General features: G+C 35.5%; 1 protein-coding gene across 16 annotated transcripts in view; it reads left to right on the plus strand.

Moving 5' to 3' along the window:
- Nucleotides 1-20,833, plus strand: part of SOX5 (SRY-box transcription factor 5) — a 994,522-nt gene that overhangs the window by 371,626 nt on the left and 602,063 nt on the right. The gene's annotated exons all lie outside the window — the stretch shown is intronic.

A 20,833-nucleotide genomic window follows, 5' to 3' on the forward strand; every position in this document is an offset into this window, starting at 1 on the left:
TAGAATTTCTGCATTTCTCTTTCTGTTAATCTGTAATTTCCATAGGTTGCTTGGTGATTATTTTTCCCGCTGAGTAGTGTCTCTTCTGTTAAGGCAGGGAACTTATTTATCTCCTCCTTGTTTTGTGTGTGTGTGTGTGTGTGTGTGTGTGTGTGTGTGTGTGTTTTGCATTCTCCTTCCTCACTAATATCTGGAATAGTAATTTGGCTTGGTCCCAGTGAGTATCTCTGAGGCTCCTTCCAACTCCTCAAGTGCTAATAATATCTACTAGAGTTGACGTAGTCAGATAACAAAGCAGCTATTTGAAATCCTTGCAAAATGGTTCTCAAATGATTGGTGAATCTAACATTCATCTAAGAAACCTGTCACGTCTCTGGGTCCCACTTCCTGAGCTTCTGATTCAATAGATCTTGGTTCCTGAGAATCTTCTTTTTTGCATGTTTCTCTAGTAAAATATTGTTCTGTGCACTAATCAGTGCCACGACTGGTAGAATTGGGAGTATATTGCTGATACCTTCTTATTCTTAACTATGACTGAACATCAGAATCTACAGTAGATGCTTATAAAAATGCCTGGGCCTCATACCCAGAAATTCTGATTTGTTAGGTTTGTTTTGAGTACTAAGCATCTATATTAAAATATCAAAGTGCCATCCCCTCCAACACACACACACACACACACACACAGACACACACACACACACCAACTACTCCACAGGTGATTTTTTTTTTTTTTTTTTTTTTTTTTGTGCAGCCAAGATTGATAACCACTGCCTGAGCCCTTAACCTCACAGTGTCGTTCTTTGAATGCTCCTCGATGATTACCAGGTAGAAAGCTGGAAAAGGTTGTGTTCCTTGTGAATAACTAATACAGGGCAGAAAAGGCCAGATTATCAGCTGCCCCTCATTTATACATTGATTAGGTCTCAAAATATGACAAGCTGGACTTAATTGTTAGGGAAAGAGTAAATGAGACCAGTAGATAGCTGGAAAACAGAGACCTCTTGGTTTATTTCTTAAGTGTCACATCAATCTATCCAGTTAAGTGATTAAAGGAGAGGCTCTATCCTGCAAAGGGAACCAGGCCCTGATTTGTTCAGGGTCATGAGCAATGGCTCGAAACCATCTTGTTTGCAGATACTCCTTTCATGTTATTAGGCTGTCAGTTGACAGACTTTGCAAGATTTATGGCTCAAACCTCAAGTGTCCACATGTGTGTGAGAAGTTAGGCTGGTGTGGTGGGTTAGATGAGGTGAAAGGGGCGGGAAGGCAGTGCAGGAGTGTTGCTGAGAATTCCAGGAACTGGCCTTTGGGACGACACCTCACCCTACCTTTCCTCTTTTGCTTTTTTTTTTTTCTGCCTTCTCATCCCAGTAATCTTATTTTTAGTTTCTGGAATTTCTGCTATAGGAAATTAAAATAGAAAGTGGTACTTCAAAGGGAAGCGCCTAATTTTTATGAAAAGATTCCTAGGGTGCTTTTAATAAAGTCCTATTGAGGATGTAATAATAAAGATTTAGGACCTCTGTCCCTAGCACTTGATGATATTTCTTGTTCTCTTGAAAAAAACTGCTTTGATAGCATAGTGAACTATACTTTATTGGACCTGTTTATGTCTTTCTAACTTACCTGAATTGACATTTCTGATGTGTGAAATCTCGCATTCTCTTCACAGGAAGGGACAGTAACCTCCTGCATCTTTCTGCTTTTCCCTCAGATATTTTTCTCTCTCCTGCCAAGAAGGAACCTGCTGCCTCAACTACCCTCCTGACTGGCTTCCCTCCCTCAGTTTGTCCATTCCAAACTGAAGCTTTCTAAAAGGAAATGTTACCATGTTACTCAGCTGTTTGAAATCCTTCTGTGACTCTCTAGGGCACGTTAAATCCAACCATAGAGCAGCATACACTGCACGTTTGGGACCTAGCCTTTGTTTCTACTTCTGACCTCCAAGCCTGTTTACACACACACACACACACACACACACACACACACACACACAGTTCTCCAGCCATAGTGAAATATTGTCAGTCCTCAAAATGCCATGTTCTCGTATTCTCATGTCTACCCACGTTCTCTTCCTTTTGCTTAGATTTCTCTTATTCTCTAGAAAGCCTCATAAACTTCAACCTTAACTTCAAGACTGTACTTAAATACAGACGTTTCTGTAAAATAGAAACTTTGCCTCTCAATTAGAGCATGTCAGGGAGGCTCTTCTTTATATGCTTCTGTAGTAGTTCCCTGTGCATATTCTACTGATGAACACAGGTTATCATTGTGTTACATGCTGTGTCCCCCAGAGAATGTATTTGAAAGCAGGTTCTATATATTGTCTTTTTTCCCCATTGCCTCATAAAGTGCTGAGCAAATAATAATCAAAGCTTTAAAAAATGTCTATTGGGTAAGAGAAAAAAAAACTACAACTCTAATGAGTATAAGGGATTGCTCAAAAAATAAGTTTTGAGGACAAAGACTGTCAGGTAAAATATGTGGGGATAAACTATCAGGTGTTAATTTTGTCCTATTTCTAGGGTACCCTAATTTAGCAACAAAACTTGCCAAGAATCACTGTATTCTGGAGACCCACTCGACCAAGCAGAGTGGGAAATGGTACTATAGCAGGATATAGCAATTTGCCAAACCACACGTCTTCATTATGATGCTTGTAGGGGAGGGGCTAGTATCCCCAAATTCTACATGAATTCATAATGATGTTGTAGATAAAGTACTGTAGGTGCAGTGACTTGGCAGGGGCTTCTCATTAGTGGCGTCCCAATATGCTATGTCCTCTGATTCCAGAGCATCACTTTGGCTAATAGACTAACTACATGATTGAAAGCCAAAATTCCACTATTTTTGATAATTGGGAAGAGTATTTTGTGCCATATGTATTCATAATGCAACTGGTAATTTATGTATTTGAAAATGGAGATTTTTTTTTGTTTAAGTATAAACTAAATAGTATAAATCTTCATTGATTTTCAAGTCTTATTGCTTACATTCAAATGTGTGCATGTGTGGGGAGATGGTTTTGCAGTGGGCTAAGAAATGATACCAGAAGAAACAAAACAAAACCAACAACAACAACAAATAAAAACTACATGAAAGAATTTCCTAAGAACAAGTTTTAAGTCTACATCTCCTATAGCTATGTATGTCTGAAGGTAAAATAAGATTTTTAAAAAGATTTTATTTATTTATTTATTTGGGAGAGAGAGAGATAGCTATAGAGAGCCCAAGCAGTGGGGAGAGGGAGAAACAGGCTCCCCACTGAGCAGGGAGCTTGATCTGGGGCTCAGTCCTAGGACCCCGGGGTCATGATCTGAGCTGAAGGCAGATGCTTAACCCACTGAGCCACTCAGGCACCCCCCAAATTGTCTTTATGTGGAAAAACAGAGTGACTTCTGCCTCTCAGGCCTGTTCCCACCTGAGAATGCATCTCATATGTTTTCACACACATGGCACCTGGCCTATCATGTGGTGTTTGCTGTGTTTCTCCTCCTTTGCTCTGATTAATGTCAAGTGTCACCTGACACCCTATGAGCTCTTTGCAATGCCCCTGTCCTTGCAATGATGCTGCCTGCTGTTTTGTGGGCTGCAAAGGAGGGTGGCCTTGTGTTTTTAGTGTTGCCCATGAATTTTGTGAAACAGCTCTTTTATTTCATTTCTGTCTTTTTCTTTCCCTCAGATTCTGACACAAGCCCCTGAGAAAAATTGTGGGGTTAGGAAACAATCTTAAGCCACATAACCTGCTGTACTTAAAAGTGCCACTCTCCTCTGAAACTAACTCATTGTCCTTAGACTTGGTTTATGAGCCTCTCTTAATATTTTCTCCTAGGATACCCTTTACAGTTCAGGCAAATATATACCTTATGGGCACATTATGCCAGCCCCCCAGACAGCCAGATATGCATGAAATTAAGCAGCCTAAAACTGTGGGGGTGAGGGTAGCATAACGTAGCTTAGGTCAGTCAGATAGCTTACATATATCTTATAGTGAGATTTATATAGGCAAAAGCTAGAAGACCCCAAAGTTCTCAAGAATAATCATTTGCCCAAAACTAGTTATGCCATATCACATTCTAATCTACATCTCTCCAACTCCAGAGTCCTATACTTTTCCTGCTTATCATTTCTTGTCTAACCTTCTATCTTCAGTCTAGTGCCATATAGTAGCTGTAAAATAAAGCTGAGTAGTAGGTGTAAAGTAAATATTGAACGAACAAATGACTATCCTGTTTATATCAGCATCAAATGCATTTAGTGGCAAGATGCTAATGCTGTGGAAATACTGTGAAGACAATACACAAGTAATAAAACTACTGTGAATAAAAATATATCAATATTAAAAACTACTTTTGGAGCACCTGGGTGGCTCATGATTGAGCATCTGCCTTTGGCTTAGTTCGTGACCCTGGCATCCTGGGATCGAGTCCCATGTCAGGCTCTCCGTGAGGAGCCTGCTTCTCCCTCTGCCTATGTCTCTGCCTCTCTCTGTGTGTCTCTCATGAATAAATAAAATCTTTTTTAAAAAGTAAAAAAAAAAAAGCCTACTTGTAAGGAACTGATTTTATTTAAGAGCCTGAATTTTTTAAAAAATATTTCATTTATTCATGAGAGACACACAGAGAGAGAGAGACAGAGACAGAGACAGAGACACAGGTAGAGGGAGAAGCAGGCACCATGCCCGGAGCCCGACATGGAACTCGATCCCGGAACTCTAGGATCACGCCCTGAGCCAAAGGCAGATGCTCAACCGCTGAGCCACCCAGGTGTCCCAAGAGCTTGAATTTTTAAAGTCTTTACAGTCTACCTTACAGTTGATGAATTCTGATAATAGTTATTTGAAGTGAATTGTTTTCTTGGAATCGTTCAAAAGATCTCATGAAGTCTGCTAGAAGGTGTCATTTTTAGGTGTGCAGAATTTTAAATAATGCAGAATTATAAATAATGTTATAAGTCAGTAACTTATTCTTTTAAGTGAAAATATAGCAAAAGTTGGTAACCTTTATGTATGTCAGAATAAAAATGACTTATTTACTTGAGGACTTTTAATCTTGAGGGATCCTCAATTTTTATGTGGTTGTTACTATTCATTATAAGAATCACTTCACTCTCCTCTAAAATTTAGTTTCATTTTATTGAAAGGAGTTGATTTGTCTACAAGGGAAATGCTACATTACATTCAAGAGCTTCACATTCTCTCTCTCTCTCTCTCTCTTTCTTTCTCTGTCTCTCCATGGAAATTCAGATTGTAGTAATAATGTTTATTTGCTGTTATTCACAACAGTGATAGCACACAATGCTCTGCACAGGATAATATATACAGACACATTTGCATTTATATACATAAATACATACACAAGAATGAGTCCCTAGTAGCTATAGGCACATGCCTGCCTGCCCATCTTTCATAGATATATAAGATTTTCCTCCCACCCTGGGAGTTTGATTTATACAATGATGGGATTTCTTTTATACTTGCTAATTCTATTCTCTATTATATTCCAAAAGGCATCATATTATCTGCCTTGTCCGATTTGCTTCTGTGTCTCATTAAAGTGGCCTGCTGTGAAGCTAATTTTTCCTGCTCATTTTATTGATATTTTGGGAGAGGGAGATTTTTTCCAAGCAGTTCCTGCTTTAGTATAGGGTTATAGTGGCTGTCAAAAGAAGGCTCTAAAAACCATCCTCTAAAATAAATAAAAAATATAAGCAGCTTATTTTAGTATCTCTATTGAAATATAAATTACAGGTCATTGATCTTTTCCCCCACTTCCTTGCAATTATTTTTATTGAAGATTTTTTTAAGTTAGACAATACAATGTATTTTAAAAAGCAAATAAACAAACCTTAACAATAAGAATAGTACCAAATGGGTTTGTTAATGACAATGATACACATTTAGTAGGAGAAAAGCATACTCAACCCTAGCTTTGTTGTTATTTTATAGAACATAAAATGTGGCAGCGATTAGGCTAGCACAATTCTGAATCAATCTGAAATCTCTCCATAAAGAGACAGTTTAATTATAAAAGTTTAGACAATTATTCTTGTCAGGTCAACTACTTTATGTATATCTGTACTAGTATATATAAATAGATATAAATTTATCTATAATATGTAATAAATACACATATATGTTAAACATGGAACATATAGATGTAAGTATATAAAGCATGTACACATTGGAATTTATATAATATATATTTTAAAGATTTATTTATTTATTTGAGAGAGAGAGAGGGAGTAGTAAGGGGGAAGAGTAGAAAGAGAGGAAGACAAGTAGACTCCCCACTGAGCAAGGAGCCTTGCCAATATAGGGCTCAATCTCATGACCCTGAGATCATGACCTGAGACAAAATTAATACTCAGACGCTTACTGACTGAGCCACCCAGGTGCCCCAACATAATATATATTTTAAATAATACATAATGGTACTAGAAAGCAGAAATGAGGTAACAGAGGAACCACCAACTGCCTGGTTTTGCATCTTGACTCTGCTGCTTCCCTTCATCAGTTTGCCCTTCTGCAATCTAAGGAAAAGTAGATTGTTTTCCCCATAGAGTCTTTGGGGGCATAAGTGATTTTATATTTGTAAATCACTAGAACATAGTGCCTACCACATAGTGAGTACTGAAAAATGTTTTTTAAATAAAGATATTGGTAGCTAGAAGCTCGAGCTGATCAGAAACAAAGTAAATATTGCTTAGAATCACAAGTTCCTGTTTTTAGTTAGGAAAACACAGGAAATGTGTTCCTTCTACAGATCCACCTAGGATTTAGCATTTTAAAACAGAAGGAATTGTTTTCCTTTGTAGCATATGCTTGAGTAGAAATCTCAGCATGATGGAGGGTCAAGAACATAGTGGAAGGAGAAAGTCAACATCCTAATGCCAGGGGCGAGTCTGGAGGGCCCGTGAAAACCACAGTGCTGCTTCTGAAGGCTTTGTCAGCCCAGCAGTGAACACTGAGTTAAGCCATTTCTTCCAATCCGCTCCACACACCATTAGTTCTGTAAATTGTTAATAGGTGTGTTTGGAAAAGGTTCCTAAGTGAAGCAAATTTTCCAATACCATTAAACAAACTCAAATAACAATCTTTACAGCTTTCAGAAGATTTAAAAAACATTTCAATACTGCAGGAAAAGCACATATTATACATCTTATCCCAAGTTTACTTTTCCATGATTTTTCTTTTTTTAATCATATAACTGTTGTTATCTTCCAAAGCTAGAAGATAGAACATCATTAGGAAATAATGGTTGTTTTTTGGTCCCTCTTATATTAAACGAAGAAAAACAGAATAGAACAAAGTTAGCTTAGAAAAGGAAGAAGGGAAGATGTTAATAAAAGCAACTGAATGGCATTTACAGCTTAAGCATAGTTCCATATATATTATCTCCTTCAGGGGCATACTTTTAATCATTTCTACTCATCTACTAGTCCTCTATCTCATTTCCTAGTTCCTGAAATCAGAAGGATGAGCACACCTAAGAGTTCCAAGTAAATAACCTCCTTTTAAAATCCTTTGCTTATGTAAGTTAAAGGACATTCATTGCAATGCTCTCTTGGAGCAAAAAAGTAGGAGTCATCTAACATTTACCAAGGGTGGGGAATGAGTAAACAAAGTTCATGCAGACAATACAAGTTAGCTAAATAAATGAACTAGTCTATGTGTAACCCTAGTGTGTAAATTTTAAAAGCATAATTTCAAGTGAAAATAAATAGAACAAAATTAAAGAACACAAATAATATGATTGAAATTTTTAAACCATTCGCAAATAGTAAGAATAAAGAAATGTTGGGCATCTAGGTGGCTCAGTAGGTTAAGCGTCTGCCTTTGGATCAGGTCATGGTCCTGGAGTCCTGGGATCGAGCCCTCCCTGAGCAGGGAGCCTGCTTCTCCTTATCCCTCTGCTACTCCCCCTGCTTGTGCTCTCTCTCTCTCTGTCAAATAAATAAAATCTTAAAACAACATAGACAGAAGTAAGTGTTAGTGTACATAATGATGACATGAGTAAAGTGAGCTAATTGGTCATCAAAATTTGGGTAATCTCATCATTAGCATAAGAGTTAAGAAATTAGAAGAGCTGCCATTGAATTAATACCCTCGCATCTGTTTCTTGTGTCACTTTATACTAAGGATCTCATCTCATTCACATGCAAGATTTTATTATCAACCTATATGTTAATGACACATACATTTATATTTATATTTCCACTTCACACTTATCTCTTGAATAGTAGGGTGCATATCCATTGGCCTCCTGTCTTTGTTAAATATCTCACAGACAACTCAAATGACACTCCTAAACAATTCATTGTTACTACCTTTTCTTCTTACTTACAGCTTTCTTGATCCTTTAGAACAAAAGCAGTGAAAATGAGTGCACTGGATTTCTTTTTTAAAAAGTTTTTATTTAAATTCTAGTTAATGTACAATGTAATATTAGTTTTAGGGTCACATATATAATGATTCAGCACTTCCCTACCAACACCTTATGCTCATCACAAGTGCACTCCTTAATCCCCATCACCTATTTTCCCCATCCTCTCACCCACCCCCATCTGGTAACCATCAGTTTTTCTCTATAGTTAGTAGTCTGTTTTTTGTTTTGCCTCTTTTTCTTTTTTTCCCCTTTGTTCATTTGTTTTGTTTCTTAAATTGCTCATGTGAGTGAAATATGGTATTTGTCTATTTCTGACTGACTCATTTAACTGAGCATAATATTCTTTAGCCCCCTCCATGTTGTTTTAAATGGGAAGATTTCTTTTTTTATGACTGAGTAATATTCCGTATGTGTATACATATCTCTCTCTCTGTGTCTCTCTGTCTCTCTATCTCTCTGTCTCTCTCTCTATACACACACACACACATATATATATGTAGAGGACCACACCTACTCTATCCATTCATCCATCAGTGGGCACTTTGGCTATTTCTGTGGTTTGGATACTGTGTATAATGCTGCTATAAACATCAGAGAGTGCACTGAATTTCTAAAAGGAATATCCACTGGATTAGTAAATTTAAATAATCTAGAGTAGTCTATGGTGTGTAATATAATTTTAGGAAATCAAATAGGAATCTTAATGATTTATGAGCTATCTCTGATGTTTGCAATTGCAAATAAATCATCCCCTCCATTTTAAGCTTTTTGAGGGCAGGTACTATGTATTCATTTTTTTAAGTTGTCACCCATAATTCCACATTTTATACATACACTACTAGGAACTCAATAATGTTTGCTATATTATGAAAAAAGATTATGTTGAGTCGTAGAAATGTGATACTATAACATTTCATAATAGATATTATTTTACTTCATAGGAATAATCCAGATGTTAACTGAGTATACCCAAAAGGTCTTTGAATTGCACTTTGAAAGTGTAAATAATACTGTGTTTTTGTACTCCTTGTAATAAATGATGGAAGGTAAAGGTATTTGTATGATATATGGAAATATATTCAGTTTCCTCTATACTAAAGCATGGTCCATTTAAAAACAAACACTTTACTTCATACTGCTTAGTTACGTTATGGCTTTTTAAAAATATGACTTTCAAAAATATCTTTGTGCTCGTAAAATAGTAAGAATTGCCATCAGTGCTTTTCAATGTTAACACTAAAATTATGTCATAGAATTGATTTTTTGTAAGTAATTGAGTAAGTGACATGTTAACTCTCTTTTACTAACAAATTCTATTAACTTAAAATGGAAAAGTAGGAAAAGAAAGCAGTAGTATGTTGTAGTAGAAAGCATTCAGTTAACAGAGATAAAAATGTAACCTTTATTTTCCCATCTCTTACCTTGGTTTTCATTTTTTGGTCATAAATAATTATAGACACACTGAAGTGCTGGCCTGCTAGTTAGCACGTTGATGGTGATTTGGTGTGAATTAACTACTTGTTTCCAATCAGGGACACCTATAATAATTAACAACTAGGACAGATGAGTCCAACTTATGATTTATCCTTTAACAGAGTTTCATAGGGCACATATCTAAATAGAATTACTATTTTTCTCCTTGGTAAATAAGTCAAATGATAATTTTGGTTTCAAAAGTAAATATATATGCCCTGGAGTGAGAAACTAGGTAAAATTATATATGTGTATTGGAGCTTTTTTAATTAAAAAGGAAAGCATATATTATTGTAACGTTTAGATTTGACAGTAACTTAAGGAAGAAAGCTTTAAGTTTATATATTCTGAAGTGTATAAACTTCAGTATATACAATATGAACAGTAAAGCATCATCTTCAAATGCTACCAATGGGGATTAACTTCTATCTCATAACAGCTAGTGTGTTCTGTGTCATAGAACATGGTATTATTGTGTGCCAAGGGACTCACTGAAGAAAATAGAGTGAAAACTATAAACTTATAGAACATTTCCTCACTAGAGATTATTTTCTGACACTGTACATAGAGAAGAATTAACTGTCTCATGGGTAAATATGTTTATTTTTGTAATAAACCACTCAATAACCTATAACAATACTATGCAATCTAACTTCTATTATTTCTCTTCTTTGAGCTAATTTTATCTCAATGAATGATTTGAATTATGTCTGCCATTTTTGTCATTTTACAAATTGCAGAGCTAGGAATTCCTGCTGCTTTTCTCTGCCTGGGGATATACTAGCTAGCTAGCCAATGATGGATGGATGCATGGATGCATGGATCGATGGATGGATGGATGGAAAGATATATACATACATATTTTTTTTTAATCAGGGGAAATTATAGGAGAAATCATTTTGCTGAACAGGAAGTTAAAAAAAGATAATTACTTCCACCTTTTCATTGGCTGTCACAAACTTTTCACAAGAGATTCATCATCATTATCATGAAAACATTTTGAAGACCAATGCCACATTCATACTCTATAGAGTTGTTTTACTGACAGAGAGTCCTTGCTCATATAACCCAAACCAGGTTGCTGGCATCAATCTACAAGACAGAGATTGCACAATAAAACACAGAATAAATACACAAAAAAGGAAATTAATTTACGAGAAGGCCCAGATGCAGAAGTGTGATGAGTAGACAAAAAGCATTGCTGAAGTTTGATCTTCTCTAATGCAGTATCGGCAAATAGCTCTGGCACCAAGATCATTGTCATATGGCTACCTCCCAGAACCTGGATCAGAAAGCCTACTGTTTATTAAGATAAATGCAGATGTGTCTACAAAGGAGCACTTCAGAATAACAGACCTTTTTAATGGAGTGTGATTAGTTTGGGATTTTTTTTTTAAATCATTTGCTTTATCCTTTGCTTTAGGTCATTTTTGAAAGCCCTATTGTATCATTAACTAGATTATGCTATGATTTGAGCATATTTCTTCATATTTAAAAAGCTTTCCAGGGCTACCCTTCTCTGGTTTGCACTTAAGTGAAATTAAATGTCTGACTGTTAGGTATTGCCTTTAGACCAGCTGAAATAGCTCCTCCAGCTTACATCCTTAGGGCCTCATTAGGAAGAGGCTCACAGCATGCCTGACACTGGTTAATATTTGCAGAGCTCATTTACCTACATTGGAAACAAACCAAAAAAAGGCCAGACAAATCCTACTGAAGTGGAGAAGGCTGAGGGCATCAGTGCCCATCATCTGGGTCACCCTTCTCTGTCGGAAGTGGATGACCCACCAGGCAATGACTCCTTACCTCTTCAAAGCTGAAGGAGACCTGTTGAAAATGTGTCTTCAAGTACCTTTGTTGTTAAAGATTCCAGAGGACAAAATAGGTAACTCATAACCTTGAGAGAAAAAGAGAATAAGGGAAGAATCCCTTTCCAAAACAAGCTATGTTCTTTACATAAACCTGGTTAACCAGAGTGTATTTTCCAAGAGGATAAAGGAAAATTTTCTCATATTGTGTTTCTGCCCCGATGAGATTCTAAGCTAAAAATTTTTCCCTATTCAGAAATGCAGGGCATAGTAATTTGCAGTTTCTCTGAGAAAACTGGTCAACACTTCATTCCTATTTCTCTTTACTATTTAAAACTCCACTTTGTGATATTGCATTTAGATTAATGTATATTTATGGAGGAAGTCTGGTGTGAATAATTATGGACAAAAGTCCTTAATAATTGAACTCTGTCTTCTCATTAGTCAAACTTAGGAGCTATTATGTTTGTTCAATTATGAAGATTATTTTGGCTAAATCTAGATAAGTGTGCTTAAATCATAGATACTAGCTTGTTTATCTAGAAGCATCCCAACTTTTGTATATCATTGGGTTAGCAAGAGATTATGAAGTAGCTGGTATATTAATTAAAGGGGTTCTGGTCTACTGTACTTCTTTCAATAAAAGCATACTGGAGAAAACATGTCAAAAGCTCTTTAACTCCAGTGGGATTTTTATCAACTTAATTACTGAAAAAAAATTGCAGCAATGCACCCTAGCTTCAGGACTCTTAAAAGTGTTTCCTCTATTTCTCTTTTTCTTTCTATTTACTGCCAATATTGTTGAAGACATAACGTGTCCACAAGCACTGTACAGCAGTTTCCTCATCAATGATTTTTACCAAATATTCATGTAAGCCATATTTTTTTCAAAATCCTATTTTCATATCTTTTCTTTGTAGAATTCTGATTTTGTTTTGAAATTTTTTCTATTTGAAATTGTTGGGAAAGAAGGTGTACACACTGGGGGCTCTTGTTACTGAAATACTGGACTGCTCCAATTGACAATCTGAAGAGCAAAGTATGAATTTCCCTTTACCCTGGACCCTCAGGAACAGCTGTATTTTAAATTTTAAAATTTTCTTAATATTATGGATGACAATTTTTATTATTATGAGCAGTAACTTTCATTTTTATCTTTTTTTAGAGGTTTTTATTTATTTATTTGAGACAGAGAGAGCACATGTGTTGGGGCATAGGCAGAGTGGCAGAGGGAGAGGGAGAAGCATACTCTCTCATGAGGATGGAGCCTGACATGTGGCTCCATCCCAGGACCCTAAGATTATGACCTGAGCCAAAGGCAGATGCTTAATGAACTAAGCTACCCAGATGCCCCAAACAATAACTTTTTAAATTTTCAAATAATGAGGTATTATTTTAATTTTTACTTTTTTTTCAAATAATGAGGTATTATGAGTAATCATTCTCCTTTTGCTCTTAGCATTTGATTCTATTGTATATAGCAACTACTTGAAACTTTCATCTCCTGACATTTATAATACTAATCTTAGTTTTTATTCTACTATTCTTGTTTTTTTTAAAGATTTTATTTATTATTCATGAGAGACACAGAGAGAGAGGCAGAGACATAGGCAGAGGGGGAGAAGCAGGCTTCATTCAGGGAGCCCAATGTGGGACTCGATCCCAGGACTCCAGGATCATGTCCTGGGCTGAAGGCAGGCTCTAAACCGCTGAACCACCCAGGTGTCCCAATCTACTATTCCTATTTGGTCTCCTTAGCTGAGGTTCATTAATAATAAACATATAGGCCTTGGCACAGACCCTCATATTTATGCTGTCTGCTCTAGTACACTCATTTTATGGGTATATTCAGAGTTTACCTCTATATACTTCAAACTTGACCAGTGAAACATGGTGCATGTGACATTTTTGTTTGGTATATAACTATCTTCATATATTTGATTGGGATGGATTTAGAAGAGTGCTGGGCAATGCTGAAGGCACTTTCAGTCTTTTTTTCTATTTTATTTTCATAACAGCTGAGATTCAGTGAGAAGTAATATGCTTGACCAACATTATATTATTTTTTTAAGATTTTATTTATTTATTCATGAGAGACACAGAGCAAGACAGAGAGAGAGAGGGAGGGAGGCAGAGCCACAGGCAGAGGAGGAAGCAGGCTCCATGCAGGGAGCCCGACGTGGGACTCGATCCCAGGTCTCCAGGATTACAACCCGGGCTGAAAGTGGCACTAAACCACCTAGCCACCCAGGCTGCCCAACATAATATGATTAATAATGGAAGGTTCAAGAATTTCTAGGAAAGGTCCTTTGGAGGCTGTCTAGAAGTCCATCACTTTCTTTCAGGCAGGAAAAAAAAAAAACAAAACTTGGTGTTAGGATAACATCAACTCAGAGTAAAAGATCTGGGATTAAGCCTACCATGTCAAAGTTTGATGGCCCCATGCAAATAGAATCATCTCTATGATTCAGGTAACTGTGAAGTGGGGATAATGAAGCCTATTTCAACAAAGGTGTTGTGATTATTAAGTAATACATATAAAAATGATGTATTAATTTTAAAGTTCTGTACGTGAGGGGTGTGTGTGTTGTTGTTGTTTGTGTCTAGTGCTGTATGTACAAAGTCATCTCCTGAAAAATTATTTTTACAACTTCCCTTTAAAACACATCATGTTTTGGGTGCCTGGGTGCCTCAGTCAGCTAAGTGTCCCACTCTTGGTTTCAGCTCCAGTCATGGCCTCAGGGTCCTGAGATCGAGCTCCACATCAGGCTCAGCACTCAGCACAGAGTCTGCTCAAGATTCTCTCTCTCCACCTCTGCCCTTCCCCCACTCGTGCACATGCCCTCTATCTCTCAAATAAATATATCTTTAAAGAAAACACATCATGTTTTCAGTGTCTAGAATTTTTTTATATTAAACTATTCTCGTGGATGTTGATGATGTTTAGTCAATTCAATTCAGGACATAAAAATATAGAGAAGAAAACACTTCAATGAGGTTGAACCTAAGTCCATTATTTGGAAGTGTCTCTTGCATCCATCCCTTCTTCCCTCTCTCTCAAAGTAATCATGATTGTATTTCAGGCCTCCTTCATCCTTTTACTTTGTAGTCTTTAGCTGATCTTTCTTCCTCTCATCTCTCTTCTCCTGCATCAATATTTCAGACTGCCATGGAATGATCTTTCTAATAAAAGGAAGTCAGTCATATCACTTTTTGATTATAAATGTTTAATGGTTCAACATTGCTTATAGGCTGCAGTGCAAATGGCAAAACAGGTCATAAAACTCACCTAACTTCTCTTGTTCTCCTGGTCACCTGCTATTCTTCTCATTTTACTACATGCATCATGATCAGAGTCAAAGAAATGTGATTATTTATGGAGATGTTATTTCATATTTTTCTTACTATAGATATTATGATCATTAAAACTTTAAGAATATTGTAAAATTTACATGTTTAACTACATTCAAATAATTTCTTGTATGCTATTTTTTTCATCATGAGAATTTCCCAACCTCTTTCTACACCAAATTGCCTTTAACGTGTTTATCATTTCATCATCTTCATATTGGAGAAAATAGTGGCATGTTAAGCTAAAGGCTAAGATGTTTCATTTCTTGATTGAGGGAGCAGTGTGCATGATAATAATTCATAGATTTTCACCTCTATTATTCTAGATGTAATGATTATTTATATTAGAACTTTTATTACTGGGGGAAAAAACTTTGGTTATTGATTATTCAGGGATAGGAAGCTTTGCCTAAAAGCATAGCCTCGTTTAAGTATTTTATTATAAAATAAAAATATTAAACACTATTAAAACTATTAAAATATTAATAAAATATTTTATTTATAATGATATGTTGTTGAAAACATTGGAGAGAATATACTTTTCTGTCCAAGTACAGTATCCAGAATAATGTTGCATCCATAAGGATTGCAGATCTTTGCAGTCTGTCAACATTATGTTTCTGCATAATTATTCACCTTGTCAATTACTTGGATATGAGTGTTGAATGAGTAGAGTGTTAGTTCGAATATTTTGATCCCAGAATATTCCCTGGAACCTGTTCCTTAAAATAAGCCTATAGTCTGTATTTATTTTATTATCATATGCCATCTTCTAAAATTAAGGAAGGAGAATGAGAATATATACGGTTAAGAATTCGGCTAATGAGATACTGGGTGATTAAGTCATTTCTATGCCTAAATGATGGATAGTTCACTGGGGAAATTTATTGAGTTTCAAAACCAAGTGTTAGGTTACCCTAGTTGTTGGCAGTAACAGGGAAAACACAAGAATCTCAAAGTCAATAAATTCATTAAATATTTTTTTTTCTGAGAATAGACTTTGTTGCAAAATAAATGTTTTCCTTAGAATTCTAATTTTTTAAAACAATTTCCTGTTTAGAAACAGATAATTGAATTTGTAATATTTGAGGGGAAATTCCGAGGATAAACAAAAGAAGGAGGTACTCTTATTCATCCTGTGACCTTGGATTTAGCATTGCATGTTGTAATAAGTTCATTAAGTGTCTGATTCATAAATGAATGAATGGGGTGCTTAGGGGGCTCAGTTGGTTAGGCGTTGGACTCTTGATCTCACTCAGGTCTTGATTTCAGGGTTGTGAGTTCGAGCCCTGTAAGGAAGGAAGGAAGGAAGGAAGTTAAATTAATAAATAAATACATAACTGGATGGATAGATGAGTGGATGAATGGATGAATGAAATAAAGACTAGTTGAGAAGTCAGAGAATCAGATATAATAAATGTAAATAGTGGTTTATCAAATTCCTATATATATGACATACCTAAAAATGATTTCATACCACAACACATTATATTCCTCCTAATGAGTGTCATTTTTCAAGATTCTGACTTTTGTCTATGATTGCTACTGTTAAGTAATTTTGAAAATATTATTTTACATTTGATTTTGGAATAATTTTGAAGTTAGGCAATAAAACAGCCCCAACCCTTCATTATTTTATAGAAACATCCCAAAAATGTAACCAAATGTATTACCAAGTATTTTCATGCGATTCAGTAGACAAAAATGGGCTTAAAATGACCTTTGAATCTAAAAACCACATTTTTGCCATCAGAAGAGTTTTGCTTATCAAAATGTACCCTAAAGAATATGTTGTAGTTTATGAGTGACAATTCTAAAAACAGAGCAATGGAATTACTGGAATAAGTCTTTTATTTCCAAGAAGACTACTTGAAGGGGCAAAGTTAATTTCAAAGTATGTTTATGAAGCAGTTTCATTAAATTATTATCCATACCTCAGAACTACATTTAAAGGCATAAAGATTAATGTGACAACCCACTAAAGTAGTTACAAAGGTATATCAATTAATTTCTATAAAATCAATGCTTTTTCCAAATACATATTCATTCTGGATAAATAAATGTGAATTATTTTTGTGGCTTCTTGGGCAACAATAATTCAGTTTTGATTTATTCTATAAAATATTTCCCTAGATAGACTGAAATTCTAAAATTTTAAAATGTAATATTAGCAGTTTGTCAATTCTAAAAGGATCAAGGATTCTTGTTTCATTAAATAAATATTTTTACTCTTAGCTATTGTGTAAAGCAATGAAATGATATGCCATCTTTTCTACTGTTTTACCTCATTTTATAAGGATGTTAAAGCAATCTACATGCTAAGTAATTTAGTAAAATCATTTGAAAAGTTGGTTTTCTAAATGTGTTGAATTTATCTTTTGAAAAAAAATTGATATTACTTATTAAACTGCCTTTACTTTTTTTAATTAATTAATTAATTTATTCATGAGAGACAAAGAAAGAGAGGCAGAGACACAAGCAGAGGGAGGGGAAGCAGGCTCCATGCAAAGAGCCTGATGTGGGACTTAATCCTGATCCTGGGAATTTGGGATTACTTCCTGAGCCAGAGGCAGAAGCTTAACTACTGAGCCACACAGGCATCCCTAAACTGCCTTTATTTTAATAACTAGTTCACCTTTAACTTGTGTCTCAAATTTCTCCTCTTAAAGGAGCAAAAGTAAAATCAGTAAGGTGTTCTGAATTAGCAAACACTAAAAAATTTACAGATACCATCTTATTTTGGAACATTCAAGATTATTATGTTGAATAGAAACAAATGAAATATAAAAAGAAAATAAGAGATAAAATTTGCTTGATAGATGCTGGAGCCCATGCACATTGTCATATTTTTACTCTATTCTTTGCTTTTGAGTTACATATGTTTTTTAATGCAGTAAATATTGGTACTGCACTTCATGTGACAGCTGGCTTTGATGGGAGTGACTTAGCTAATAGTCTACATAATATAAAAGCAGTGTTTTTTAGGTTTCTATCGGGACAAGTCCTCTAATTTGCAAATCAGTTGTTGGAATTCAAAGTACGTTTTCCGTAGGATTATTGTTACGAACTGGGTCTACAATTTACTCTACCAAATCCCAACCTGGTACCTAGTTAAAACCTTCAGTTATATTGCCCTAGACTTTTTAGATTAATCAGCCTGTGAGCAAGTCAGCAGTTAGAGATTAAATGAAAATATAGACCTACTACGTTATACCTACTACGTTTTACCTACTGATTTTGGAAGGTGTGGAGAAAGTTGTGACTTGTTTCTGTGCATTTGTTTCATTATTGTTCTAATTAAACTTCTAACTTCTAAAGAGTGTAGTGTTAAATGTATTTCACCTATTTTGAACTTAGTTTAGCATTTAAATGTGTTATAATAATTGTATGCAATTCTAAGCATTCATTTAGTTCAATGAAGAATTTTAATGTTTGGAGATATATTTACTTAATCAAATATTTATATATTTTAAGAAATTTAAATATGCTTAACTCTATGTATGAATGCTAAAATACCATAGAAATACTAATGAAACAAAAATGGAGAGCAAATACATTATAAAGCAGACATGAAACTCCACTGCAATGAAAATGAAATGAGAAAACACTGAATATGAAAAATTGGAAATGAGAAGTAAAGTAAAATATCATTAGACCAAAGAGAAGTACTGAAAGTTAAACAGAAGAAAAAAAAAAAAACTCATAATCACCATGGACAAGCATGAAATGGAGTGTTTTATAACTTGGAACACTGCAGATAACTTGTATATTATTTTCATACCATGCATACCTCTCATTTCATGTAATCAAACACTTGTATTTACAGAAATATATATTCCCACAAATTTCATCTTCTTAACAAACTATTTCATAGAGAAATTTTTAAGTCCATAGACAGAATATGGTAATGCCTTCAGCATCTTTTATTTCCTTTGTTTTGGGCAACTTAGGTTGTTCTTTCAGGATTCTATCATTAAATTCATTAATTGTATCTGAGAAAAATAAGTTTTAAATTGTTCTTGCAATGAGACATATGAATACTTAAACTAATTGCATACTATTTTAGTAAATGCTAGGTTCTCCTAGAATTATACTGGATACAGCTGGTTTGATATATCTGACAGATAAACATTAGGAATAACAATCTGGGGGGCACCTGGCTAGCTCATTCGTGGAGCATCAACTCGATCTCAGGGCTGTGATTTCAAGCCCTATGTTAGATGTAGAGATTACTTAAAAATAAAAATTAGCATCTGAGAGGAATGATGAATACAAGAGGGAGAAAGATGGCGAGGGAGAAGATGAAAAGGAGGAAGAAGGAAAAATAGTAATGTGTCCCCTGCTTTTTTTTTTTTTTTAAGATTTATTTAGTTACTTGAGAGAGAGAAAGAGAGCGAGTGTGTGCATGCATGGGAAGGGATAGAGGGAGAGACTATCCAAGCAAACTCCCTCTGAGCACAGAGCCTGACTTGGGGCTGGATCTCAGGAGCCATGAGATTAGGACCTGGACTAAATTCAAGAGTCGGACTCTCAACAGACTGAGCCACCCATGTTCCCCACCTGTCCTTCTTTCTGAGGTATATAGTATTATAATTCCCAAGAAGCCTACTGTAAGACAAGGATTCAATTGCAGGTTATTTATCAGGAAGTGTTCCCAGCAGAAATCAATAAGGGAGTAAGGGACACATCCAGGAAAGGCTGAAAGCCAAACAGGGTATGATTTCAGTAGAAGTCCTGAGCTAGTCTTGAGGGGCTTGGATTACATATTACACCTTAGATTTGTTATCTTCTGAAGACAAAGAAGTTGGACTTTACAGTGCCCTATGATGCAGTCATGGATTATAAACCTTCAGGGCAGAGAGTAAGGGGAGAAGACACATGCTGCCAGGTACTTGCAACCCACCTATAATGCAAGATGCCTCAGTAGGCTAAAGGGAGTCCTCTGAAGAAAATTTGCAGTTGCTAAGCAGGAGAAACAAAGCCTCAGTAGCTGGGAGTTGGAATCAGAACCACTAGCAAAAGGGTCTGATCTGAGTACCAGTGGTGTCCAAAAACATATACCTACTGACATTGAAAGAAATGATAATTTTAAAATAGAAGTATCTGTCTTTGTTGCATTTTTCCCCTCTATGCATTGACTTCCATCTGCTGCTGCTCTTTCCAAGTTTTTTCAACTACCTGATACTCTGGAGGTGCCATTCAGGTGACCAAGGCCAGGCCCACCCTCCTTTCTCAAGTGGCTCCATGCTGAACCCTCTATTTTCTTTCCACATCCATATGAAAGTCTCATTTTCATAGCACAGCTCAACTAAATATTGACAAGAGACAGATTAAGATTCATTCACATTACTTTATTTAACAGTTATTTTAACCTAAGTGAATATCTTATTCATAGTGTTTTAGACAGTTTACATGAGGAGATCTTGAATGGTACAAGGGATGGAGGCCACCATGTGAGCGAAAAATGGCTCTAGACTGCTTTTCTTGCTTCCTCCATCTCTGAACCAAACTTTTTTTTTTTTTTTTCATGGCTGCAACTTGGTTTGTTTTCAAAATAGTCGAATGTCTTGGTAGTAACACCAGGGAAGCAATGTTAAAAAAATAGAGAATGTGATACTAAAGAAGTTTGGAAGCCCTTTCAAAACACTCAAAATATTTTAAGAGATGATAAGTGGAAAAAAATATTGGAAACATTTTTCATCAATCTTAGAAATTATGAATACATTTTTTTTCTATTTCCCCCACCACCAGTTGGGTATAGCTGACTAAATTCTCCTATATTATTAAGATTGACATACATGTAGTTTATTT

Source organism: Canis aureus, chromosome 25 (genome assembly GCF_053574225.1).
Source record: "Canis aureus isolate CA01 chromosome 25, VMU_Caureus_v.1.0, whole genome shotgun sequence".
In the NCBI taxonomy this organism is placed as follows: Eukaryota; Metazoa; Chordata; class Mammalia; order Carnivora; family Canidae; genus Canis; species Canis aureus.